The sequence below is a fragment of the Meriones unguiculatus genome, chromosome 11 (assembly GCF_030254825.1).
Source record: "Meriones unguiculatus strain TT.TT164.6M chromosome 11, Bangor_MerUng_6.1, whole genome shotgun sequence".
NCBI lineage: Eukaryota > Metazoa > Chordata > Mammalia > Rodentia > Muridae > Meriones > Meriones unguiculatus.
The window spans coordinates 32,444,130-32,471,760 of record NC_083359.1 but is presented as its reverse complement, the minus strand read 5'-3'; the positions used below and the strand labels follow the sequence as shown (position 1 = coordinate 32,471,760).

Genomic DNA, 27,631 nt, shown 5'->3' with positions numbered 1-27,631 from the left:
CCTAAGCCTGTGTTCTGAGAGTAAATACTTCTCAGTGTTCAACCTCCATCCCTGTTCTTCATTTTCTTCTAGTTTTAGCTGAGAATTTTGTCCACACTGCAAATAGACTCCTGTCCATATCTCACCCTTAAGCTCCACACTCACAAGTGGACTTCTCACTCTTCTGTTGTGTGCTTGTTTTGCCCTGCAACAGCCTCTCTGTCATCCACCACAGGCTCCTTCCAACCTCTGCATTGCTTCCTTTCCTTCCTGCTTTCTCCCCCTTGAAGACATGACATTCCCATCAGTATACTAGCTTTTGAATCTTCTATTGGCACGCTCACTACCCACTTCCTAGGCACACTGGTCTTGCAGTGCAGACTCTTTGCCTATGGAGCACATCTTCTATAATCTTGCCCCCAGACCTTCTGTCTGTGGTGGATGCTCTGGACTTGTAAATGCAGTTCTGACTCTGCCCTCCCGCACCTAGTCTTTCTTGGTAAATATGATCACTATTTACTCAATGCTCAAGCCACAACCCTAGAAAGCAGATCACCTCAGTGGATAAAGACTCTTTCTGCCAATGCTGATTGCCCAAGTTTGATCACTTGGTGGACATGATGCAAAAAGAGAAGTAACGTATGGTCTCTGTCTGAGTAGCATGGTATGCACACACACACACACACACACAAAACAAATGACTATAGTGAAACAATAAGATTTTAAATCTCATATATAACCCGAGATTGCCAACCCATTCCCTTTTCAACTTCACAATCTCTCCTCTGGAAATCCATGACTCTATTATCTCTTGTACTCTAGAAATCTTACTCTCCATTCTGATGCACTATGTATTTTTAGTGTAAAGTTAAGAAAAACTCCAAACACACACACACACACACACACACACACACACACACACACACACACACACAAAGAGAGAGAGAAAACAATCTTTAATGAAGTGAATAAAACATATTTGCAATGGGATGGCAATACGAACATTCCTTATGTCATTTAGCACTTTCAACATGGCCAGACCTGTTTTCTCCTCTGTTTGATTCTCATTTTACTTTGAAGCAAAGCAGCAAAGTTAAAAGATATTTTACCTGGAAAGCTTGGAAATGGATTCATTCTTTAAAAAAAAAAATCTACTTTTGATCAAATCTACAATGCAGCATTCAAAACACTGACTCCTTAATATTACACTAATTTGTTCACATTTCTTTAATTTTCCAATTTGCTTATTTGCTGCTTCTAATAAGTAAATAAATAAATTTAATAATTTGGATTAAGATCTAAATGTATATGATAGACATTCATCTCTTAGGTCTATGGTTTTTGTTTGTTTGTTTGTTTGTGTTTGTTTTTGTTTTTTTCTTTTAACTGTTGGAAAACCAGGTACTTGGTTTTGCATATCCAGGCATAAGCAGCCTTGTGACAGTTAACATCCCATTGTAACATTCCTACACATTGACTACACAAGGGAGCAGTACCATTTCACCAAAGTACACACTCTTTTTTGCTTTATATGTTCTTTCCCACATCAGCTTTAGCATTCAAAGACAGGTCAAATGCAATGGCATTCACAAATACATAGTGAGGAGCATCGTGTCTGTCACACTGCCTTCGAATCACCACAGGCCATACCTTTGGTGAATGGTAGCAATGCTTTTCTCTCGAGGCCCAAGTAATAGTTTATTTTCTCAGCTCACAGACATCCCAAATGTCCTAGTAAAATAACAGTTGAATGGACACGGATGTATCTAATCATACTTTCTTTTTAGGCTAAGAATGTTTAACACATTTTTTTAAGTGTCATGGAATATCCTTTTGATTATTTTCAACCACTTGAAACTATTTTCTAGAAAAGTTCGTAGTTCATAATCATATGAAAAATAAGTACCCGATCAATTCTGGCCCATAGGGTGATATTTTACGTTAAACTAAAATGTAAAATGTTGAGGTGGCAACTCTATCACTCCACTAATTGTAATTGATAGGATTATCTTTGAAAATGCAAAGAGGGGAAAAAAATGGAATGTTAAAGACCTGGAGGGGATAGGAGCTCCACAAGGAGACCAACAGAGTGAAAAAAATCTGGTCCCAGGGGGTCCTGCAGAAACCGATGCTCCAAGCAAGGGCCATGCATGGAGATTACCCTAGAATCCCTGCACAGATGCCCATAGACAGCTCAGTCTCCAAGTGGGTTACCCTAGTAAGGGGAGCAGGGCCTGTCTCTGACATGAACTCAGTGGCTGGCTCTTTGATCACCTTCCTCTTGCCAGGCCACAGAGGAAGAGAATGCAATCAGTCCTGATGAGATCTCATAGGTTATGGGCAAGTTGAAGGAGAGGAGGATCTCCTATCAGTGAACTAGGGTGGGGCAAAGGGGGAGATATGGGAGGGAAGGTGAGACTGGGAGGAGAGGAGGGAAGGGGCTACACATGGGATACAAAGTGAATAAATTGTAATAAATAACAAATAAATAAAAATTTAAAAACCAATTTTACAACAGAAAAGGGATCTTGGAATTACAGCCACCATTGTTACTGCCATCTCATTGGCGGCTGTTGGAGCTACCACCGGGGCATTAGCCATGAGTCATACTGGGCAGACTGCTCAGACCCTAAATAATCTTTTAGCCAGTGTAGCTCATGCTTTAGATGTACAAAAAGGAATTAATGCTCAACTAAAAGGAGACTTGATGGTGTTCAATCAGAGGATTGACCTCGTGCAGGAGCAAATTGATACTCTATGGCAAATCGCTCAACTTGGCTGTCAATGGAAGTATGCTGGACTTTGTGTCACTAACATACAATATGAGAATTTTTCCCGTGCTGCAAATCTGTCTAAACAATTGTCTAGCTATATTTTAAGTAATTGGACTGAAGAATTCGATACTATGATGGAGCAGCTGAGAGTGGCCATTGTTACGTCAAATTCTACCAGAGTGGACGCAGAACTAGCCACAGGATTAACATCATGGATTGCTGCAGCCATGAATCATCTGAAGGAATGGGCGGGCATGGGAGTGTTAGCAGGCCTTCTGGTGTTGGTCTCCTTGTTTTGCCTGTGGTGTATATGCAAGATTAGAGTCTCACAGCAGTGTAATGCAGCCATGATCATTCAGGCCTTTACAGCCATTGAAGCAGGACAGTCTCTCCAAGCATGGTTGGCTACAATAAAAAGCTAAAATGTTACACTCAGGATTCGAGGCTAAGCACTGCACTCAGGGTCAGCCGCTTTGGACCCAGAGAAGAGCATGTCTGATTGCATGCCCCAGGTCCCGCCTCTGAGAAAAAGGTATCGGAAGGGGTCTGATGCTCTTTGGGTGGATGACACCTAAATGAACATTGGTACAAAGTCCCAATTTATTTCTAATATCAGAGATCAGACCTCTACTCTTGCCTGATGCATCTAAAACAAAAAGGGGGAACTGTAGAGAGCTGCGTAATGCCGCGCCTTAAAGATGGAGCTGGTTTCCGCCTTCCACCTTCCGGATGGTGAGTGCTCTCTGTCACAAACTCCATATTTGGCTAAGGCTGAGGATCTGGCTTGCTTCCATGTATGTGGACCTATCTGCATTGCCCACATGGCACGCTGGGGTTGGCTACCCAGAGGCTATTTAAGCTGTGGGCTGGCTTTCCCCAGGGTCAGATGATTGTTCAAGGTTCCTGAATAAACTGCATTGAGAAGAACAAACAAACAAAAAATCAGAAAGAAGGAGAGGAGGACCTCCCCTATCAGTGGACTTGGGGAGAGGCATGCATGCAGAAAGGGGGGGAGGGTGGGACCGGGAGGGGAGGAAGGAGGGGCTTATGGGGGGATACAAAAGGAATAAAGTGTAATTAATAAACGTTAAATAAAAAATTTTAAAAAAGCCAATGAAAAAAAAGAAAAAACAAACAAACAACAAAAAAAACCAATTTCACAGCCTATTCTTTTGAGCACACCTCAGCTCAGAGAGAAGTATTTCCTTATATATGAAATAGAGTTCAATTATAAATTTCTAGTACATATCATGAAATCAAGAACACTGATTTGAACCAGTCACACACTGCACATACACACACGTAGACTATACACACACATATATATTACACACATAAAAGTGACATATAGGTGACATATGCATGTGTGCGTGTATCAAAGGAGAAGAACAACATACTGAGTTCGCTAAATGTAAGTTTATGTAGCACACAATGTACTTGAGCAAGACAAAGGAAATAAACCACTGGCAGTTGAATGAGAATCACCTGTCTTCTTTGTCCATTCACAAGTAAGTATCTGAAAGAGTTAAATGACTTAAAAAAAAAAAAAAGCACCATTATTTTGATAAGCCTCAGAATAAATGCAAGCACCTTCGCTTCAGGATCAATACGGCCAAGGGTTTCAAGATCCAAAGTTCCTCAAGGCATTGCTACAAATTGACAGATAGTCTCTTTGCACTTGACTTGACATGAGACACAGCGAAAGGCACGCAGACCTTGGAGTGGATTGCTGCAGCTCAAACAGTTCCATGCTGGCCAGGGAAGCACGGTGTGGCTCAAGAAGGCGCGCCAGCTCATCCACAAGTCAATCGTGAATTACTCTCTCTAAATTGGCTCCACAGCTGTGGTTTCCAATGCCTGGAGTACCCTCCAAATCACCCATTGTGCGTGTATGGCGGGGGGAGGGAACAAAAGCCTGCTTTCCCCACAAACACACACCTTTTGGAGAGCTGCCATGCCAACTCATGGAGACATGCAGATCTAAAAGGACCACTTCTGGAACTCGATCAGAAAAATGTCACGTCAAGAGTTTGGCATAGGAGCTGCCGGCAGGCACTCAGACACATGTTATTCCAGGGCTGAGCCCCACAAAGGAGGTTTATGAAATAACTCAGTTCTGCAACAGCCTAAAGTTCTCACCCCCTTTTCCCCGATCAGCAGGGATCAGGGAAATGGTGCGATGAGCTTATTTATTTTCAAAAGAAATAAGGGGTTCTTGTTTTTAAGAAAAAAAAATAGAGGAAGCTGAGAAATAGCCCACACTATTAGCCCCCTCAAGATTCTAAGGAAGCCTACAGTCTGACAGTAGATACGAGTTATAAAAACTGTATTTCACTATCTCTCCAACAGCAGATATTGCACTTTTATCTAATCAACTAACTGTAACTGCAGAGGTAGATGTGGAAGTGAGTGATAAATGTGGATGGAAGCTGATATGATGGGGTGTAGAAACAACTCCTGCCTCTGGTGACATGCTGTGTAAGTAGGATACATGTGTATGTCCTATCACTCATATATGTGCCCATGCACATGCCTGTACCTGTGGAGGAGAGACAGGCAAATGAACAGAGGGAGCAGAAGTGATCTTTGGTAGGCAAGTGTCACACATAAACACACAGAGACATAGGAAGAATGCAGAGGTTCCATGGTCATCACAGAGAAATGATTCATGTGCCTTCTGTCCTTAGGAAGCATACTTCCTGAGCCTAGATCATTGTCAAATTTCTGCATTCCTATTTTACCCAGGTGTCCTTGGGAAAATGTGTCAGTCATTGTATCAGCAAGTTGAACACGGTGCTATTATCACCTGGCATAAGCTTACAGCCCTGTGCCTGTCTTCACAACTCCCCTGATTTGTGGCAAGTTCCTCAGCCTGACATTTGCAGCCATGGCTAAATCTTAAAGAGGGCTTAATAGAATGATTAATTTACTCTTTTTATTTTCTCCCCACTCTCACTCTCTTTCTGGTTTCCCCCATGAGTCATGGTTGGCCATCTACAAGAACAAAATATCTAACTGAAGAAAAGTGTCTTCCAACTGCAGCATCTGTCTCCCTGGCAGGCACTGCTGACAGTTGGGGCCAGGCTCTGGAGCTGTTCCTTCAAGAAGCTCTGTAGGGCTGAGCTATTAGAGGGCTCTCCTCAGCCGAGGCGCTGTTTCCTACTGGTTCCTCCCAACTGGAAAGAGGAACGTGGATATATTTATCCTTCTGAGAATCTGCTATTGTGTAAATATCTCCAATTGAGACCCCCATGGGAGGCCGCACAGGACACAGGAGCTCTTGCCTTTCTCTTCTTGCAGAACATCCATCAAAGAGCTTAGCAGTTCCCAAGGGTCTGCTCCTGAGTATTATGTAAGCAGTTTCTCCTTCAGAAAAAAAGAAAAGAAACGCGTGGAGACACTGAAATAAAAATGCCCACAGCTCTCTAAGGGAATTTCAAAATAGCAACTTTCTTAAATACCAAGGAAAGTACCTGGTTCTTCTCCAAATCCAAAGATAGCTTGTGGTAGATAGAGAACTAGATAGAGGAGTGGGGGAGGGGAAAGAGGCACAGGGGACCCTGAGTGACACTAGGGCAATATAAACTATACCAAGTCATGCAGGAAGCTGCAGCTGAGGAAGTTCTTTCACTTCTGGAAAACCAGTGAGAAGTACTTAGATAAAGCTCTTGTGCATTTTGTTGGGGAAGTGCCTCAGGTGGGGGCATGTTTGCAGAGCCATGGTATTCTAGGCAAGGCACATCTGTCTTGTTTAAATTTGGAGTGTAAAATGCTTCTGCCAGGCTCTCCTTCTCCTTCAAAATTTCTTTAAAAAACAGTTTTCTTTCTTTCTTTCTTTCTTTCTTTCTTTCTTTCTTTCTTTCTTTCTTTCTTTCTTTCTTTCTTTCTTTCTTTTCCTTTATGAACAGTGATTCAATCCTTACAACCTCCCAGAGCCTCTGGATTCTTACAAAAACTAGAGACCATCTTCTGCTGTCATCAGGTCCCCTCATAGTGCAGAAGAAAGCAGCGGGCAGCTAGGGAGGTCAGCTCTCTGCAGCTTGGGGTGCTTTTGAAGGCCCCCTCATTTCAAACCTGGAGACACATGGCCCACCTCTGACGAAGAAATAAAGACATCTTTGGGACAAAGAAAATTTGGGACAAATTATCAATAACTTCTCGTGGAAAGTAAAAGTTACAGAAGCTCCCATTAAGACCTAAAACATTTAAGAAAATCCAGTAGTTCCTTTGCATTTAATGTTTTCTAAGAATAAACACAGAGAAAGAAGATTAAACCTTCAAAGATCTCACTTATGTAAGTCAGGCAACAACAAAAACTACACGATGGAAGGATTAATCTCAAACAAAATTGGAAAAAGAGGATTTTGCACAAAACTGCTCTTCTGGCTAGATCCCCTTTGTTTACAATAAGAAGTAGAATTTGGACCATTTTATATTCCTTCTTAGGTTTTCTCTGTGAATTGAGGTTGTTAAAGTTACAGTGTAATTATCTTTTATCTATGGCATGATTTATATATAATATGAAATCCCCTTTCACATTTTTTAAATTAAAATAGTTCACTGTTCTTTTTAATAGTAAAAAGATAACTGGAATATGGAACAAATATTTATTTCAGCATTTCTTCTCAAGCAATGTCTGATTATGCTTTGATAATATATATAATATATTTGATACATATATCATATATATACATATTTTGTTTTAAAGAGTTAAAGGTTTTTTTTTTTAGTTTTAAAGGTCATATTTAGAATGGATGCAACTAAGAATATGAATGAGTTGGAAGCTATGCCTAGAGCTGCTGCCTTTTCAAATAAAAAAAAAAAAGACTTACTAATAGTTCCATTTGTTTTCCATTAAAAATCTCCTCATTGTATTCACAGCAATCCACATGGCAGTATCTGAGCCTGCTTGGACAAAGCATTTGCTTTGTGTGTATCAGATGCGAAATTTACTTAAATTCCAGATAATTGCAAGTGCATCTGCTAGGCTTTGTCACTGGTCTATATGAACATTTCCACAGTGTATACAAAGAGCAATTACCCAACAACTAAAGAAAAAGAAACAGTGATTTCTGCAAATTATAGCCAGCTCCTTTATCAAGGAGTAACTTTGTGCTAAAAGAATACAACCCCAAAACACTTTAAAAAAATGCTTTCACTCATACCACATACATTATCTACGAAGAACAAAAAAGAAGCTTTTTCAACTGTTAAATTACTAGGTATGAAACAAGGATAACTGCAATTTCAAATAAAATCATCTCACCAAACATTAAAGTTTCCCTTGGAAATGCTGGGGGGCGGGGGGGAGACACAAAAATCTCAACAACACAAATGCTCTATTTAAAGCAATTTGATGCAGCGGTAAATGGTCTCATTCTCTGTTCATGACAAAATGTTGCAAAAATAGTCACTTACCCTATTTCTCATGAGTTTTGAGTTCTCTAATTTGAGATATAAGTTCACAGACTCGAGAACATCAAAACAAAGAAGATTTGAAAATAAAATTGATAAGTACTGGCTTTTTGCATTACATATTCAATTCCAGGCCTGCCTATGGTGCTCCAATTGGGCCATTTGATCAGCAGCCCCTGCTCTCTCTACTTCCCCAACCTTGTCCCCCCCTCCCACTTTGCTTTCTTTTAACTTCATGCACAATCCCATTTCAGCTGTCACAGTCTACACAGCCTCCCTTCCTTCAAAGCCCAATCCAATTTTCAGACTTTTACACCTCATGCCAGCTAAACAGCACCAACAGCATCCTGTGCAAGGGCCTAATAGACTAGATCTGTTCTTTTTCTTTCTTGTTTCTTTTTAAAGAAATCCTCAGAGCTATCCACAGTAGTCAAAATAGTAGCATAGGGATCATTTCAGAGCTAGGGAGAGCTTTGGAACACTAACAAAAATTTCTGTGACCTTTGACTTATGTGGAATCCATCAGTTTGGTGGTCACTTCTTTCCTCTTTCATCTTCGTTTAAATATCTTCATTACCATTCTGCAAAATGTATTATGTTACTGGCCAGGGCTACTCTTTAGTAAAAAAAAAAAAAAAAAAAAAAAAAAGCTATCTCCATATTCCCCAAACTGGAAAAATCATCATTATCATTAATATTTCATAGAACTGCATTAAATGAGACAATATTCAATATTTAACTATCTAATCCTACAGTAATTTATATTAGAAAATACCAACCATGTGAGAATTCAGCCAGTCAGATTATTTTATTGGATGAACCTTTGTCATTATTAATAACACTTCAGTGTCTCATATTTTTTCAGCACAGAGTGTAACATCCAAGGACTGAAAGTGATTTTGTTTCTAATTAATTCTCAAAATCCTTGGGAGACAGTGATGGAAGGATAAATATATTAATTCAGAATTGAAGAATTAAAGGCTGAGCCTTCAGATGCAAAAGTTTTATCTGCGATACAGATTACTTGTGTGGGCCCTGTACCTCACTGGGTTTACTAGTAATTTAGGAAAAGGCAGAGTGCTTTAAACCTCATAGAATCTGAAAATACGAATGAAAAGAAGCATAGTTTGATCCCTTTTGAGTGCCACAATTATTTTTACTTCAAATTAACAAGTTGATTTATTAAGTTCTTCTGATATTTCATGGAGAAATCATGTTGCTAATTTGTTTATTAGCCATTATTAGGCCATCGAGAAGCATCCTCCATTCTCTCAACAAATTACTTCTACTTTCTGTCTAGCTGATTGTGAACTTCGAATATTTATAACAGGACAAAGACCACTTCATTTTAGGAAAATTATATTTAACTTTGGGATGAGCAGAGTTCAAGTTGGTAACATTTTAATAGGACTCTTGGTGATGAGAAAATGAATTGTATAAGTTACATATTTCAGAAAGGTGTGCGTACAAAAATCAAAAGCTCAGGGCCTAATATTTTTATAATCAGGAATAGCCTCTGGTTTGTTTTAGGAAAAAATAAAATCTTCATGTTGCTATTGACTTTTCAAGTGCATGCTCTGAGGTGCTTGTAAAATATTACCTAAGGTCCTATAGCTCAATAGACAGAATAATAGTAAAAAAAAAGAAAATATTGGAGACTTTTTGCTCATGTGTTTTATTGACTCCCTCTTTGAGTCTGAAGAAATTCTCTTTATCTCGTATAAACTATCAGCTTTGTCTCACAGATTAGAACCCAAGAGTCAGCCTCAGTGTCTCAGAGTTTTAGTAAGAGGAGTGTATGCACTACGTAAAGACAGGCCAACATGAATCAGGTGGGTATGCTCCAGCCTAGAACTCTGAGGAGAACCAGGAAGCCTCAGAAGCAAGGGCAGGGTGATTTTTCTGTTTGCACATGATTGGTGCAAACTTGTGCCTTACTAAAGTAATACTACCAATGGCACTTCAAGGGCAGTAGCTAGTGTCAGAGGCATGAAGGACTCCTGCTGAGCAACCTGAACCTAGCCTCCAAAGCGGACTGCCTGGCTCCCTATTGTTCCAAAGTTCCTGAAATTCTTAACAGCCTTATAGCTTTTCCTTAACCCAAGATCACTTTCTTTACCTTACAATGAGAACATAACCTGATCCTGAATTAAAAAAAAAAAACAAAAAACAAAAACAAAAAAATTTCAAATTGTTTCAGTTAATTATATCATATAGTGGAGAAATAAAGACATTTTGTAATGTTGTGAATTTAAAAATATTCTTATGAAAAAGATTTGCATTCAGAAGGACCACAGCAGTCACTGATAAACTATCTCATAAATCCTCAGGCATTCTCCTAACCAATCAAGAAGAAATGAGCCAAGTGCCAAAGTTTAAAGAAAGAACGCATCCCCAATGGCTCTACATATTTTTTTTTACCCACTGCTTCTCCCAGTTCAAACAGACAAGGAACAGACGATGGAAAAGAAATTTGGATGGTTTAGCTACCATTTGCTGGAAATGAGATATGAACATCTTGAAAGTCACAGTCAAAATGAGCATTAATCAAGAAACTGACAGGGGATATCAAAAGTCAGAGTGGACTGCCCAAAGTCCAGGAAGCTATTTCCTGGGGCTGTGGAAAGGGTCAGCTCTTCCAGATGCTTCTTCCTTTACTACCTACTTTCCAAGCTATTCACCTCATGCTTTTCAAGAATATTACCCTTCCCGAGAATGACTGATAAGAGATAAATTTGCGAGCATGAACATGTGAAAAGGAAACCCCGGAACTTGCAGATTAACCCTGTGCTTTCATGTTCCATGAGGGGAGAGATCCAGAGAGACAAGTTTTCTTTCACCCTTGGGATGTAAGGAATGAGTTAACACTTTCTCCTTTTTGCAGCTCCTGGAATTTTCAAAATTATCTTCTTTAACCCTCTTCTATATTTTTTTGGAGGAAATTTCAAGTTTAGATATCAGTTATGAGCAATGAAAATGGACAGCTTAGGGGATGAGGTGATTTAACTACTCACTCACTGATTCAAGTCAGACAGGCAACAGGCACACATCCTGAAAAGCTGCAGCATGGGGCTTTCTTCTTATTCTGAAACCCAGAAGTTAAGAAGAACCTAACCTCTGCAGCCAGAGACACACAATTTAATACTCACCTTCCGGCTTTACCCTTTAGGTAAACGCGCCTGTTACTAGATATCTGACTATTTATTTTTATTTTTTTAAATACAGAAATAAAAAAAAAAGAGAGCTGACATGTTAGATCCCTGACCTCGCCTAAAGCTATGCTTTTCACAGAATAAATAAACCTCAAGTTGAAGGGAAATGCTTTAAAATGTATACTTTAAACATATGCCAAAATATATAGGTAAACAAATAAATCAGAAAAGAAAAAGAACATAAAGAACATGCTGACAAAAACTTGTGTTCGTCCCTAATTAAAATCTTATTTTAGACACATAGACATACATCCACATAATGTGTGTGTGTGTGTGTTTTTAACCTATAAGCTCTAAGCTTCTAGCTCACAGACCAGTAATCCTCACACACATATACCTTAAACGGTGTATGATTCTATGTACACCCCATGGGGGCTTAATAAACACTTATGAATTGACTGACAAGAGAAAAACCAAGAAATGACAACCTTCAGGGTAGCCGTAACACAATTTTAACTTGAAAATTGCCCAGAAATAGACTTCACAATCTATGGGAACATACACAAATCATATAAAAAAAAAGAAGTGGTGCTCCTCATATACCTAGACTGGCCTTAGGGAATAGCTTAGTAAGAAATCGCTGTTGTGGGAAAGAGAGTTCAGCCTCTGTATCTATTTACTGTTTAGCTTCTGCAATGAACCCAGCTACAAGCAACACTTATTCTGCAACAAAAGGTATTATAAGATAACGTTAAACATTAAGGTTAGAAGAAATACAAAGTTGTACTCAGTCTTTAACGTGTTTTTCATTGAGTTTTTCATTTTCAAGAACCACCCACCCTTCCTTTCAATTCTCCAGTTTCATGTTACCATTTAATTTCTCTGCAAACAAATTAATAATAATATAGAAAACCATGATTCCCAATGCTAAAATAGCCTCTTCAGAAGTTTTCCCAAACAGGCAGAAATTAGTAACACATCGCGACTTAACCAGAATTTACTCAAAATGGCACACTCACATTGCACTGTGCTCCTGGAACCACACCTCACTCAATGAGTCCTAGAATAAAGCTGTCAAAGGTCTCAAGTTCCACAGTGCTGTTTTCTTCCCTGAACTTCATATTTACTTCCTACATTGGGAGGTCCAAATGGACCAGACATAGCAATTTACCAGTCCTTTCAGGTGAAGAGTGATATAAATAACATTTCTCTTATCATTTTGGTTTTGTCAAATCTCTGTGAAACAGTGACCGGTTCAGCCTTGTACACTCTGAAGCACAATTTCCATCTTAGCAGAGTTCCAAAAATATGATGACAGGTAGATGAAAAATTAAAGAAGAAATCACATCCAAGATTCATCTCAATAGAATGAGAGAAATAACCAGGATTGGTTGCAAGAGGGAATTTTAAGTGAAAACACATAGGAGGAATAATGAAAACCTGCCTACGTATATCTGTGCCACCAAGGCCCAATACAGCAACCTCTTTTAATTGTCACACTGCTGTTTCAGCATTGGCTTATGTGAGCTATTGACAAGCTCAACAAAACTTTTGCATTTACCATCCTATTCTCCATCTTCTAGTATCACCTCATTCTCTCTGTTTCTCTCATCAAGAAACTGAAGAGCAAATGCAGGAACTACAGCTTGCTAGGCAAGCTCCCTACCATTGAGCACACCTTGTTTTTCTTTCCCATATCTTACAAAAAAGGCCCTTTCTTTTTTGTCCCCCAACTTATAACCCCTCTCCAACATGGACTCAGTCATCTGCTTTGTTACAAGAATGAGCCTGTTTTCCAGTCTACACTTTAAATATCTAACTCACTAAATGCTTCCAAGAGTATAAAGCATTTTAGACTTCTTAAGGATACGGTTTGCGTGGGAAAGTCCTACCTTCCAGTTTTCCTGACTTTCCCTGTGTCAACAACAGGCATACCTTGATTTTCAAATGATGTCTTTCTTTCAGGATATAGATTCTCACCATAACAGCAAGGGGAAAGGACAAGTTGCTTCTGCCCCTCTTTATTTTCTTGGCTGCTTCATGTAGCTGAGAGATGGATGATTGATCGTTTTTTCCACACTCATCCACAGCCTTTTCTGTAGCCACATGTAAATTTGCCAATGGATAATTAAGCAACAGACACATCCAATAAATATAATAAATAAATTTGATTTTTTTTCCTCATAGTAATTGGTTTTATCTGACTGAGTCGAGTGGCAAGTGGGGATATATAAACAGGATTAGAAAAGAGAAAAATTAGATGCAGGGTCATACAAATTGTACAGCCTGAACCACTATGAGATGTCTCTGCAATAACTGTGTTATTCTGAGGTTAAAACAGAGAGAAGCAGTTTGTGCTCTCTCAGGATGTTTCAGTGAAGTTAATAGTAAAACCACGGGCATGACCTAAGGAAAGGGTAACCAACCACAGCACCTACTTTCCTCTCTTATGTACCCTCTTCTCCCTAACTCACACTGTCCTTTCCTTGTAAACTAAACTAGTGCTGTTAGTTCCAAACCTTGGCTGAAGTCTCCAATCCGAGTTATCACCTCAGAAAGTGCTACCTGACCAGGACATACTAGAATACAAAGAGAGAACAGATATGTGTGTATAATTACTGCCTGAGCATATGCTAAAATAAAATGAAATCAAATCACTTTTCCAAGACATCCGACACAGACAAAGAGAGAAACGTTATCTTGCACTGCAAAGAAAGTACCCTTTGCTGGTCCCATTTGAATTTTTTGACATCGTTTTGACTTTGTATTGCTCCTATCACCAGAGACGTAGTAACTGTCATGTCTCTAGAATCACTATATTGATCAATGAAGGAATAAAATAAGATAAAGACTAAAACATTCTGTAGTATAGTTACCATTTTTTCCCTCTGTTTATCATAGGTAATTTCTACTGAAATGTGTGGTATGTATTCAAATGCACTAATATTTTAAATGATTTAAAAACAGTCATGGTTAACATTTAAAATAAGTTTCAAAGAATCAGTAGTAATAAGTATAGTTTTGGCTATATAGATAGCCAGATTTCTATAGGTAGAGATATAGATAGCTTCTATAATTCTGTTTCATTCTTAGAAATAATTTCAAAACCTACCCTAACTTTTTTCAACATTTAAAGTAAAATTTTGGTGTATTGTTAAGAAATGATCCAAATGCAGTAAAAAGTGCTAACATTTGTGGGATTTTTTTTTGAAATGGTTATTTTATATGATAGGATGTTCTTAACCTTTGTACAAATGATGTCTACTCCATTGCATACTTTCCCTATATATACTCATATTCCTCTTCTTAAAGCATGAGAGATATCGAACCATGGTTGTCAGTCAAACCTTTGAGCAATAATAAAAACAGCATTTAAATAAAAGCTTCTACCAAAATAATCCTGTTCTCTATAAAGCGTTCATATCAGTCTATCAGCCTGAGTATTGGCTTTATCACTCTCATATGAGTAATACTCTCCAGCTTTGGCTATCTTCTAATCAGTAAAGACTGAGGAAACTATATAAATAAATTAATTTATGATTCTTTTGAACCACATTCCCAAATACATTGTTATTTGACAGGGTACAAAATTTCCTTTTCTATAAACTTAAAATAAAGTAAGTACAAAGGACATACTAACCAAGATGTGTAACACAAAATGTCTAATCTTATTTTCACAAAAGAACAAGCTTAAGCTTATAAAACAGTAGAAAAAAAGAAAATACTCATTAAATCAATACAATGTACTTTCTGAAAGCTGTACTTTTGCAAATCTACACTGTGTTCTACTGCAGTGAGGAAAACAAGCGAGCAGAAAAAAACTTCTCAAAATTTATGTTCCAAAATATGTGGCAAAGCTACCTAAGAGGAGACAGAGTAGTAGGAGGCAAAGCCCACAACTCAGGAGATCTGCAGTTAGAATCCCTTCTCAAATGCAGGTCAGTCCTGAGACCTGAGCACCTCAAAGGAACCAGCTTTCTTCTCAAACACTCAGCGCTGTGTTTCTCCAAGACAGACTTGGCTTTTTAGCATATCTCATGCATTCACATTCTAGCAGGGGCTACCCCCTGTTAATAACATGAGGGGTGTTGTCAACCAGTCCATCCAAGTCGCATTGTTCAGGAGAGGCAGGTCAGAAATCTTTACCAAGAAAAGAAGTAAATTTGACTTTAACAGATCTCTTGCATTATTTTGTTTGCATTTCTTTTTATGAAACTTACAGAGTTAAAACATCTGCTCTCTAGCACACAACTACTCCCTCTTCCCAAGAATTCTTTTTGTCTATAAAGATTGTCAGTCTATGCCAAGGCCAGATGGACCAATGGAAGAGTTTCAGAAAAACTAAAGGAACTTCATTTGTGGACTAGTTCTTGGAGTTCTGCAGCATATTTTGCTATGGAGGAACGGTACTACCTTCAACTTCAGAATCATAGTGTAGTTAGTACAACATAATAAATGAATTTTGCAGGGACAGACATAGAATTTTAAAGAAAGAGCTGTATGCTTCTATAGCTTATGAAGCCTTTTGAAAAATATTAGCAAGGCAACTCTTAGTGTATCTAAAATAATTACATTAAGAAGTATGTTGTCTTTCTTTGCAGGTAAAAAAGAACAAGAGAGCAAAGGCAACTGTATGTTGCTGGTAATACATATTATTAAAAAATGTAACTATTTCTTTTATAAATCAAACTACAAGCCAGAAATACAAAGAATACTTTGTCACAACTGCTATTCACTCCCATCAGAAGAAATTCTATACAATTATTGATAGGTTAAATAAACATTGCATGTATTATTCCTAACTACAAAATTTATCTCATTTAACCAAATGTTATCTATCTTCTTTACTGAAAATACCTTTAAAGTATTTAGGTGCTACCTTTTGGCTGAAAATCTGTTCCATGTTTTATGGGTGTGGAATGGATAATCTGAACACATCAGGGTTACCAAGAGTTAGCAACAGATCAAAGACTGTAACTGTTGCTCCATGCAAAGTAATGAAGAAGAAAAAATGCTTTGTCTATAGCCATGTGTGAGGTAAGTAGTTTGACAATAAGTTTTCCCTCTCCAAATCTCACTATCAGTTTAACTATCAGACCTCAGACAAGGAGGAATTAAAAAAAAAAAAAAAGCCCTTGGAAATGACCTTGATCATATTTCACCAGAAATCACTTCTCAAAATCAATCTACACAAAAGGAAAAATTATGAAGGAACAGAACAATGCAGGTCCTTCCTTAAAGCATACAGGTAGTTCAAAGTTCCTTTCACTCACACAAAGAAAGAGATGGCAATTAATTTTATGAAACATTAGTGGGTCTACCCGAATCAACATTTTAGACACACAGAGAAATCTCCATTCCTATAAAGATGAAAACAGGAACTCTAACAATAGCGTCAGACATGACAGTCAAGGTCTATGAATCCACAGCTTCAGACCTTCAGACACCTGTCTTTCTACACAGTCCTCTTGCAAAAAAAAAAAAAAAAAAAAAGTTACCATCTCCAGAAAGTGCAAGGCTTTTGCACATCCTGAAATGCCACTCAAAGACCAACTGAAAGTAAAGTCCCTAATTTTCCTTCACAGTGATGACACTATTTTGATACATTAACCTGAAATCAACATCAGGCACAGAAGTTAAAGGCTCTTAGTGAAGATTTAATAGCAAGTTTAATGATAACAAGAAACCCATCCAGGATGCCAACAAGCCACAGACATGCTATCGCAGGGAATCACGTTAGAGTAGCGCAAATTCAGCTAACTGAATAGTACCACAGCATCTCATTGAGTCAAAAGCATAAATACATTGGCTAGTTTAACACAAAAATTATCAGAGCGCTTGAGAAGTTGCCAGGAAACTAGAAGTACACAGAGGGGTGGGGTAGAGAAACAAACCAAACCAAAATAAAACAAAACCAAAACTAAAAAAAAAAAAAACAAAAACCCACAACCTCAGCAGGAAAGAAATGTGTTCCTTCAATAAACAGACTCCTGGTATTCGTATGCAGTGAAGATGCTAAAATGAAAGCTAACTGTGATGTCTGTATATAAAGGTGTGCTTTGTGTATGTAACAATCAGATGTTTTTGCCCCATGGACAATCAAAGGAAGTCCTCCCCCTGCTCAGTTATCTCTTAGTGCCCATGCTTGTCGGATGTTGTGGACTCCCACAGTAGCTCTCTGTGTTGGGGTACACTGCCCTGGGTTTGGTCACAGAAGGAGGATAGTAGGGTGCTTTCGAAGCCTTGGGGTCAGAGGACTAGGGTTCACTATGTGAACGCATTTTGTTTCTTTATGATTCATACAAGCAAACACTTCAGTCATAACTATTCTAAATAAATGGCAGTGAAGTGTTTCTCCTCCAATTTAATCAAAATGGTAAACTCAAGGGCCCACGAAAATGTTTTAAAATGGCAATATTGCCAAACTCAAGAGAGTCCTGAATAAATGGTGCTCTCTTTCCAAATATGTTGCCTTGTTTTTATTAGAAGGATACAAAGGCAGAAATAAGGTTTAGATCTCAGGAATTTTAAGAATGGCTTCTGTCACCCCTAGGGGAAACAGAAGAGGTGAATCTTCATAATGGTTTAATACAGCTTTTTCTCTTACATAAAGCAGAGCCTGACTCGTTTAGTTAATTTACATTTGGTTTTACTCTTTAGTCTTGAAGAGCTGCCTTCTGCAGTTCTTCCAACAGCAGCTAAGTTTGCATCAAAGCAAAGTTTCCCAGTGTTCCTGCAAGCCCTGCTCCCTACACCTAGGCAGCCTGCTGCTCCTGAGGTGACTGCCACACGGTAGAGGCAGTTTTCATTACAGAATAATATTCTTTCTGAGCAAAACACAAAACACATGTGCCTCTGAGCATTGCTAGCCTGGGTCTCCTCACCTGAGTTTAGAGCCTGTGAATCTGGACGTGGTGATACGCAAGCCCCAGCCTCCTCTACAGCTTCCATGTACCAGCTCATTTCTCCATGCTTAGCAGAAATTGAACAACCCTAAACCCATTTCCTTCTAAATCGCTGATTTGCCTTTACTTACTGACCCCTCAGTTTTTCCACTAAGCTGGAACTGAAAACTTAAGGAGGAACAAGAAAGACAAATGAAATATCACAGCTACACAGAACCCTCTAAAAGACTCAAATTATTTGACTGCATTAAGGAACTATTACATGTGATATTAAAAATAATGTCTAAAATGGATCCTGGCAGGAAGGCTGAATTCTGTTTTTAAGAAAAGAGTAAGGGTCCAATTTGCATGCATCATGCCAGCTATTTTAAATAATTCCATTCCATGTGTATAGCAGAAACTATTCTCTCTCTGCCCAACTGACAAGATGCCACTTCAAGTAAGGGCTGAGAAAGGGCTGGTCTGAGGTTAGCAAGCTCTGTATGTCTCACAATTTTGAATAAAACAATACCAGCAACCTCCCTGCTTTTTCAAAGCCCTAAATTTATTATTAAGTAAATTTAGCCATCCCTCAGTCAGTGGAGTGGAGGATGCACCGAGCCACTTATCTGTTTATTATCTTTGCAAGCCACATGAAAAGCCGTGTCTATTATTGCTTCCTGCAAATCTACAGCAATATAATGCAAAACAGCATTTTTAAGAAATTCTCTTTCGGAATGCATAGGATTCTTCCTGCAATTTTGAATATTTCAGCCAGCGAATACCATACAGTAGCCTGGAATCACTGGCATCGGTCATGCTGCTAAAACTGAGTCAAAACGCATTGTAATCCTGGAGAGCGATAACCTTAAACATCAATGCAATGTTAAAATGAATCCTAAAAGAATCCCTATAATTGCGATGAACATTAGAGAGAAAGCGGCAAGTCCTTCTGCAGGGAAATAACAGCCGGCTCTACCAAGCTTTCCCCTCCCCGCCCCCAAACTCATGCAACTAATGATGACCTCCCGAAGTGCCGAATTTAAATGTTCCAGCATTCATCTGAGGATGAAGGGAGAAAAAAAAATACACAGAAAACCATGAAACAAGTTGCAAACTGCACAAACGCAAGGCGAGGGAGAGAGAACTGCAGCGATTCAGGAGCGATTGCAGAATGAAGAGCAACAGAAAGGAAACGGGAAAGAAAGAAAGAAAAAAAAAAAGAAGGGGAAAAAAAGCCTTAAGCATTAAAGAGTAAGAAGTGAAAAACATTTACCAGCGGCTCGGTCAGTAGCTTCGCTCCCTGACACCATCTACATAGAGAGAGAACTTAGCCTAGAGTCTTCGGTCCCAGCTCGCTTTGGAGCAAGATTCCTTCACTTCGAGGGGGCAACACACACCCTCCAGAAAGAGAGAGAGGGAAAGAAGGGGAAAAAAAAATAATCCCAAAGACCTAGCCAGGATTTCTCCCTCCTCCCTCTTACCCGCCCCCCGGACTCCCCAAACGGTGCTCGCTGCTTCTGCACAGTTCAGGCTTTGCTGCGGAGGCGCCGCTGCCGCTGCTGCCGCGGCTGCCGCTGCTGCTGCTGCTGGAACTGCTACTTCAGAAACGATTAGGAGGAGGACGCCCAAGCACGACCTGAGCCTGCGAGCCACCCAGGACCAATGTGCAACCTGCTCTGGAATCAAACCCATAACACACGCAACGCACACCCAGTGGCTCCTGCACGCGCACACATGCGCCCGCCGCGCGCCGCACAGACACACACGCGCGCACACACACACTCACATAGCCACACGCGCGAGCGAGCGCGCGCGCGCACAGACACACAGACACACAGACACACAGACACACACACGCAAACACACATGCAAACACACGCGTACACACCGGCACACAGAGGCTCGGAGTTCCGCTCAGCGTCCGCCCGCCCTCCCGCGCTGTCCCTCCGTGGAAAGTGGGAGCCAATCCCCGGCCCCGACCGCGCTCACAGGCCCGGGCGGCCCCAACTGGGTTGGTGCCTCTGGGGCTGCGGAGTAGCTAGCTCCGGGAGGGGCTTTCGGCTGGGAAAGAGGGGCGCTGGGGACACGTGTACCCCTTTGTCTGCAGAGACAACCCCCCTTCCAGCCGGGCGTTTCCAAGAGCAGAAACTGAGCGCGCCAAGCCGGGGGCCGCATAGAGTTCAGTTCGGTTCCTGGCTTGTCCCGGGCAGGCCCGGTTCCCTAGCTGCACGCACCGAGGACTCTTGTTCAGCTAAACCCGATGCACCAAGGCTGCACCCGGGATTCTGCGAACTAGGGAGCATCGTCAGCCTACGCATCCTGCAGGCGCCCGGAGCCTGCCCTGGCTCGCGAGCATGCCCAGTGCTCTGCTGGACCCAGACGGTTCCTTCCAGGGTTAGGAATGCAGAGCAAAGCAGAGGAGAGGGCAGAGCCTAAGGAAAGCAGGGTTTCCTAGAGCCTTCACAGCTGCAGACTACCTCCCCTGGACTGCCAGGTGGTGGCCCTAAACCTGCCCGTGAGTTTTTGGAAATAGGAAAGCCGGGCTTGCAAGCCTCAGAAAACAGTTTCTTTTCTGTCTTTCAGAAAGCGAATTCTTTCGGAAAGAGAATTCCAAAAGAAATGGCTGATTCAGTTTTTGAGTAATTGGGGGAAAAATGCAGCAGCAGGGCCTGGCAGTTGTACTAGTAACCACAGCTAAAACGTGCATTGCCTGGTTGCTATGTGCAGGCTCATGCTGTGCACTGCCCATAAATTACTTGATTTTATTCCGTCCAGATACTATATAGTTAACCCAAATGCAAATGGGGCCCAAGGATACCATAGGAAATGCCAGTCAATTATAAGTGATGCCACCCTGAATCTAAACTCCGGGTCTGACTCTCAGCCACTGAAGACAGAAGGCAGCACGTATATGAGCCCTGGGCATTTATTTCCACTAAGGGGAAAGCCTGGTAGACCGTCCTTGATAGCAGCCTCTGTCCCCCAGCTGCACCTGGCTGGCCCCCAACAACCCACAGACCTTGAAAAATGACATGCCTGATTTTTTGCCAGTGTTTTCATAGCATTGACATTAATGCTGCTTATGGCTTGGCTGAGCACTGTGAGTCCTTCCCCACACTGTACAGAGGAAGAGAACAAGACCCAGGGAGAAGGTTACCTCCTTTAGAAGACAGGAACGAGGATGTGGTTTGCCACAATCCAAGGACCATGCTATTTTGGTTGAAATATGTTTCTTTCTTAATTGCATCCCGGATAAAGCCTTGAGATGCAGACATAGTATTTTAATTTCATTCAGCAAACACGGCGATTTTCTCCCAGCATTTGCTCCCTTCAAGGCTCGTCTTAGAGGTGACAGAAGATGACAGACACCCTGCCTGTAATTCTTTGAGTTCACATTCTAGCAAGAAGGTGATCATATGCTTACGATGCTAATGAGGAACATATGCAGAGAGCTTGTTAGAAGTTTCTTTCCCTCACTGTATTTGTCCTTCATGCTCGGCAGAGACCTGTGATCTCTCTGGCTTGGGCAAATCTTCCTCATTATACATTTTCATAGTATCATGTATGTTTTCATTTAAATTCTTCTTGTAGGTGTCATTTTTCACCTGTGATACACCTTTTAAGTCCTCAAACACAAGCTCTCCTTCCTGTAGGCTTCAAGAGAGAAGGGGTGAACCAACTTTTGTTAGTCTCCACTCACGCCCCAGAAAATGGCAGATGTCACTCTCCCCACCGCCTCAACCACTCACTACTCTAAGAAGAAGAATCATTCTTACGATATGAACATTCTCAATTGTTGTCTAACAGAGGAAAGTAAGTTGAGGGAGGCTGAGCAGGTTGTCCAAATCCAGGTAAGTGGCAGAGAAGGACCAGCAGCCCTCAGGTCTGCTTGCTGCTAAACTCCAAGCCACACCGCCCCTCTTGTTATTCAGTAGTTAATGAAATTACATGAAAGGGGCTTATGGGAAGTAAAGTACATCCAGGATGGCACTACAGAGAGACACAGAGGCAAACAATTCAATATAGAAAGCATTAATAAGGCATGCGCTCAGGTAATTGTAATTTACTTTTATGCTTCCACCAAATACCAGGCACTCCAATGTTATCAACAATTCCGAATATATGCTAATATAATATATTACCATTTGACAGATGAAGAAACCAAAGGTCCCTATGAGTGGCAAAGGTACCAGATTGGAAACCCTAAAGGTAGACAACACACATTAATCTTACCCCCAAAACGTCTCCATTCTCCCCCGACCCCCAACACCACCATTTGCCAAATGTCTTATCAGTAACCGGAGAGCTGGAATTTAAAGGGCATTTTATGTAATTTCAGAACCTCAGAGCTGACTGGGGTTGCAGGCAGAGTCAAAGTGATGTTTGCAGCTTAACACTGCTGTGGTGTCTAGGGACGTCTGTATGTTCACCAATAGGAAGATGCCCACTGGTGCTTTTTACTTTTTGTTTGGAATCTTCCTTTCATTTTTCAGTCATTAAAGCTTTAAAGAATCAGCAATTCAGAGACGTAGAGTTGTTTTACAGACGCCAGAGCCATCTCAGAATGCAGAATTAAATTTTAAATGCAGGCCTCTTTTGCTTCATTTAGATTTGTGGACCTCATGGTCCTGAATGGCAGAGGCAATGACCAAGATGTTCAGAGGCTTCTGGCTAGGCAATGAGGGAGTCCTCCCTCTAAGAGAAAGGGACCCAGGCAAGCTCTGTGCACATCCTTCTCAGCTACCACCTAATTTCCACCACCTTTGTTTCAACCCTCCCTCTGCTTTTGCACATAACACTTTGAACACAAATTCTCATTGCTGTGCTGGTCACTCACACTAACAGCAATGACCACAGACCACAGGAAAGGAAAAAGTGCATTTTGTATAGCTTTGCTTGCAGCAGAATGCTAAGCGTATTTAGTGACAAAGGGCAGGTTTGATTACAAGCAAGACACTTTGGTTAAATACCTTTGCATTTTGGAGGGTTACTTTCATAAAGGAATTGGTGCATGGGCCTAGGCAGAGGTTTCTAACCTATGAAAATCAATCTTGAGACTAAGATTCTCAGATCTTGAAAAAAAAAAATGCTGCTCTCCATTGTATTCTTTATTCTTTACCATATCTCTATTATCCATCGCTGGGGTTTTTATACTGTAGGTACCCAAACCACACACCCACAAATTGTATCTACTTTATTTACATACCTCACAGCTATAGATACGTGTATCTGACTGAACATATATCTCAGTCCTTAACTGTGGATTCATCATTTGCAATTGTTTAGTTTCTACCTTGCCCTTTACTGAAAATACTATGAATAAAGTGGGCCCAAAGAAAAGCCTAAACACATACCCTTCTTTCCTTCTTTCTCAGGAATAAATGTATTCTCAACAGAATGCTTCAATGGACAGTAAGTTCCCTGGGATTCCTGATAACGCCTTCCTGTGTATATGTTAGGCTGATTTTTGTCATGGGGCAGCAGAAGATTTATTCGTGCTGAGAATAATTCACTAAGAAAGCCATGAAGGGCAACCTGCAAGGAAACATTCCTGAACACTTGAAGTGTTTCTTAGTGCTGCACTCTGCCACAAAGATACAGATTTCCAAGCTTTTTCGGAAACGTCATTTGTAATGGTTAATATTGTCCAATTGACAGCGTCTAGAAGCTCCTAAAAGAGAAGTGTTTAACAAACCTGGGGGATTACCTGGACTGCAGTGGCCTCTGGAAATGCTTGTGATGGATTTTTTTTTGGTTAGGTTAATTGAAGTAGGAAGATTCACCCTAAACTGGTGAGACCGTTTCATGTGGTTATGGAATGGACCAAAGGAAAAGGGGACCTGAGCAGCAACAGCTATCCCTCCTCTGCCTCCTGCCTTAAGGTCCCTCTGCCATGATCCCTGCCATGATGAGGTACATCCTCAAACTGTGAGCCAAAAAGCCTTTTTCTTTTTCCTTCTTTCCTTAGGTTCATTTGGTCCTCAGTTCTGTTGAGGTCTGGAGGAAAGTGACTAATACATACTACAAGACATTGTAAAGCTAAGCATGTTAGTATAGATGGCAAAGATATTCTTCATGGGACTCTGAAAAAAGGTACAAATCGTCCACATTTTGATGATGGGGTATCGAAGGGTTGGAAAGAGCAGGGCGTGAAAATATAAGTCATAAGAATACAAGCCATAAGAAACCAATCTGGGATGCAAGTCCAGGCCTGCAGTGTATGAAAGCTGCCCAAGAGACCCTACACATTCTGTCACCTGGAACCTCTGACATCCCATCACACTGGGCAGCTGACACAGGAGGGATGGAGTGGAGTGACAATATGAATTAATCTTCACTCAGTATAAACAACAACTCATAACATAATGTTAATCTTCTCCAAACATGCCTGAACTCAGTTTGGCAGCCTATACAAAGAAGCACTATTTAATGGATTTGGTTAACAGACAACCAATGTACCCAGAGCCTTTGGAATGGGAAGAATCTGTAAGAAACAAAGTATTAATAGAGCAAGGGTTTCTGGGTCTTCATGGATGAGCTTTTATTCTCTTTGTGCTGAAAAGTGTTGCAGTATAGTTCTCTACCATTTCTCAGACCATTCACACACCACAGATGTGCTCAGCCTTCTCCTAGATTCTCTGTTTCACAAGTGTGCCCAAGAAGGTTTTTGCTTTTATAGCAATGGTAGCTAAAGGTGTTATAATGAACTAAGTGTTTTTAAATGACTGTCATATTCCATATTCCTATTCCCTTAAACATCTCTTATAAGAGTCAGGATTTGGTAAGTGCTGTGCTTTTTCTGTTTTGATGAGAAAGGAGGGGAAACTCTTGAGAATGTGGGCCAAACAGCCTTATCAATCTGATGCTATGGTGTTCACCCATGTGCTAGCATTTTTATTTTTGTACACAGTACTTTGTAAAGAAAGACATAGCTGATGAGTATTGGCCATGAAACCTAAGGTAGAGATTGTGTACACTCTTTTATATGACACACATATTTGCCCAAGAAATCAGTCAGGTAAAAAAAAATATGTCTAAGTAGATCATACAATCATAAAAATATCTGACTTTTGATTTTGAAAATCCCCCATAAATTTACCCAGAACGTATTATTTTAATTTTATGCAGCACTCTAACAAGTTACAAGCCCATGGGGAATTGAAAAACAAATAATAAACTCCTATTATTAGAAAATTAATAACAGTAAGAAAATGAGACTAAGGAGACCAAATTTAAAATAGTCTATAATGCATTTGAAAGTTTTAATTCAAAAGCAGAAAACCTCCAACATACCACAGTTCTGTAGAGCTTCTTGGTACTTGGGGCTATATGATATGGCAGGATATCACATGACATTAATGATGTTGACTTTAAATCTGTGTTTCAGTGGCTATGGCATGTGATAAAAATAAAGGCTTGATTCTTCAGCCTGTCACTCTGGCTCTCTATGAGACCGTCAAAGAGCACATGTGTGTTTCCTCCCATAACAAATATTACTACCTGGTCTGTTATGCTGTACAGGTTGTGTTTGTATTGAGTAGGGTCTCAGAAAAGGTTTGGAGACCATTAGCAAGGTGATGGACATTGAATTGCCTAATGAGGTTGACCAGCAATGGCTAACAAGAGTAGGGACAAGTCATACTACTGCGAAAGCTGTGCATTTGCAGAACATGAAGCCCAATCACACTCCCTAAATCCCACCCTGTGTCTTTCGTCCTACACCGTAACCCTAGCTGAAGTCATTGACGCCGACACAATGGCACCTCATTTAGTCTTCTTTCCCCATCTTATTTTGCCACCAACTCATGTTTCTCCTAATTCCCACAGGCCAATTTCTCTTTCTATATCCTATTAGTGCTTCATTTATTCTATGCCGATCCACCCAGAGACCCTGTTTTTTTTGTCTCCTGCAGACTCTCCTTTATAACTGTTTACCACATCTCCCTTACATTAATATTACTTCTCTTCCCTGATGGACAAGAGACTCATTGACTGCAATCACTCCATCTAGATCATCTTTGAATCTATCACTGTGGATCACAGAAAGCCTTTCATGAAATAATGTGTAGGCTATAAGAACATATAAATACATGAGTGGCGGGTGCTCAATATTTGCTGAAGTGATGAATATAAGATTATTATCACTATTCCCTTAATGTGTCACACAGAGATTAAGTTATGTTTTGTAGGTTAGAAAACAGGCCTAATGTTTTGGAGGCCCTATGAGTAGGTAGGCTTTTTAAGGATACGACATAACACACCAGCTTGCGTGACTCTCAGAGCACATTACATGCGAGCATTTGTTGACATTGACAGTTAAACAGCAGGAAGGTGTTGACATGAATTTGTTATGGGGGGAGGGTCAATGCAAAAAGCAGGCAAGCAAAGTAGCTTCAAAATCTTAACTAACATTTGAATGTGTTTACTATCAATGGGCACAATCCTAAAGGAATATTTGTTTGTTGGTGTGAGTGTGTGTGCTCACCTGTGTGAATACTTGCTGGGTGCAGTGTGGGAGGGGCGGGCAGAGTTTCTACAAGATTCTAAATGTCTCCAAAAAAAGAAACCGATGACTCCCTTCAGAGAAAGAGAACACATCACTGAATAAATAATACCTTTCAAGAGGCTTTAATACATTGTAAAGAGCATTTTTACTGATTGGTAGAAATTCTTTTTGATTAATTAATTAGTTAATGTTTTCAAAGCACTTTCAAGATGAAAAACATTTCACGAGAGCTCCATAATTTTTATTTTTCCCATGTACACCAGTTTTCCACATTGCTGGATTTGTTTTTTCTCTTGGGTTGCTCACCAAGCCACGTACCCTCACAGAGGCATGGTGTGGAATATGCCAAGGGAATAGAAATGGAGTTGGGCTGACAGTGAGCAGGGAATAAGAAAAACAACAACCAAACGCTTTAAATGTATTTAAAGCTATGTTTGAAACACAATCATCTAAGCAAATGAGCTTTCACTCTGGAATCTAGTCATATCTTTTACCAGCCCAATTCTGTGTTCTCCCTAGCAAGCATGCACAGATCTTTTACAAACCCTGGATTGATAGCTGTATATTTAAGGGATGGTGATGGCCAACTTTTACTAATTGCTTAGTATAGTCTGGGCCTTATTCTAGAATTCTGCATATATTAATCAATATTTTTCTCTCCAACAATCATTTGAGACACTATTACTATAAGCCTTCACTGATGGACAAAATGAAGAAAAGAAAAGAGAGTCCACTTACATATTCATTCACTCATAGCTCATTCACTGCCATAGGTAGCTTCTCCGTGGAACACTTAGCTATGATGTAGGGAGGAAAAAAATGTTAATGAATGGAAAAAGAGAGGAAGAGTTAAGGGCAGGAGGTGGAAAGAGATGAGTGAGGGACTTCGAGGAGAAGAAAGGGAAAAGAAGAAGAAGG

General features: G+C 40.2%; 1 protein-coding gene across 10 annotated transcripts in view; it reads right to left on the bottom strand.

The window, feature by feature from the left end:
• Positions 1 to 27,631, bottom strand: part of Tenm2 (teneurin transmembrane protein 2) — a 1,501,569-nt gene that overhangs the window by 1,231,600 nt on the left and 242,338 nt on the right. For 8 of the 10 annotated variants that reach the window (XM_060363848.1, XM_060363851.1, XM_060363852.1 and 5 more), the window contains exon 1: positions 19,481 to 19,951. The exons of 1 other annotated variant lie outside the window; for it this stretch is intronic. The gene's annotated coding sequence lies outside the window, so the exon portion shown is untranslated. Of the gene's footprint in view, positions 1 to 19,480; positions 19,952 to 27,631 lie in introns of those variants that run through there. One more of the 10 variants, XM_060363857.1, reaches the window with a different exon arrangement.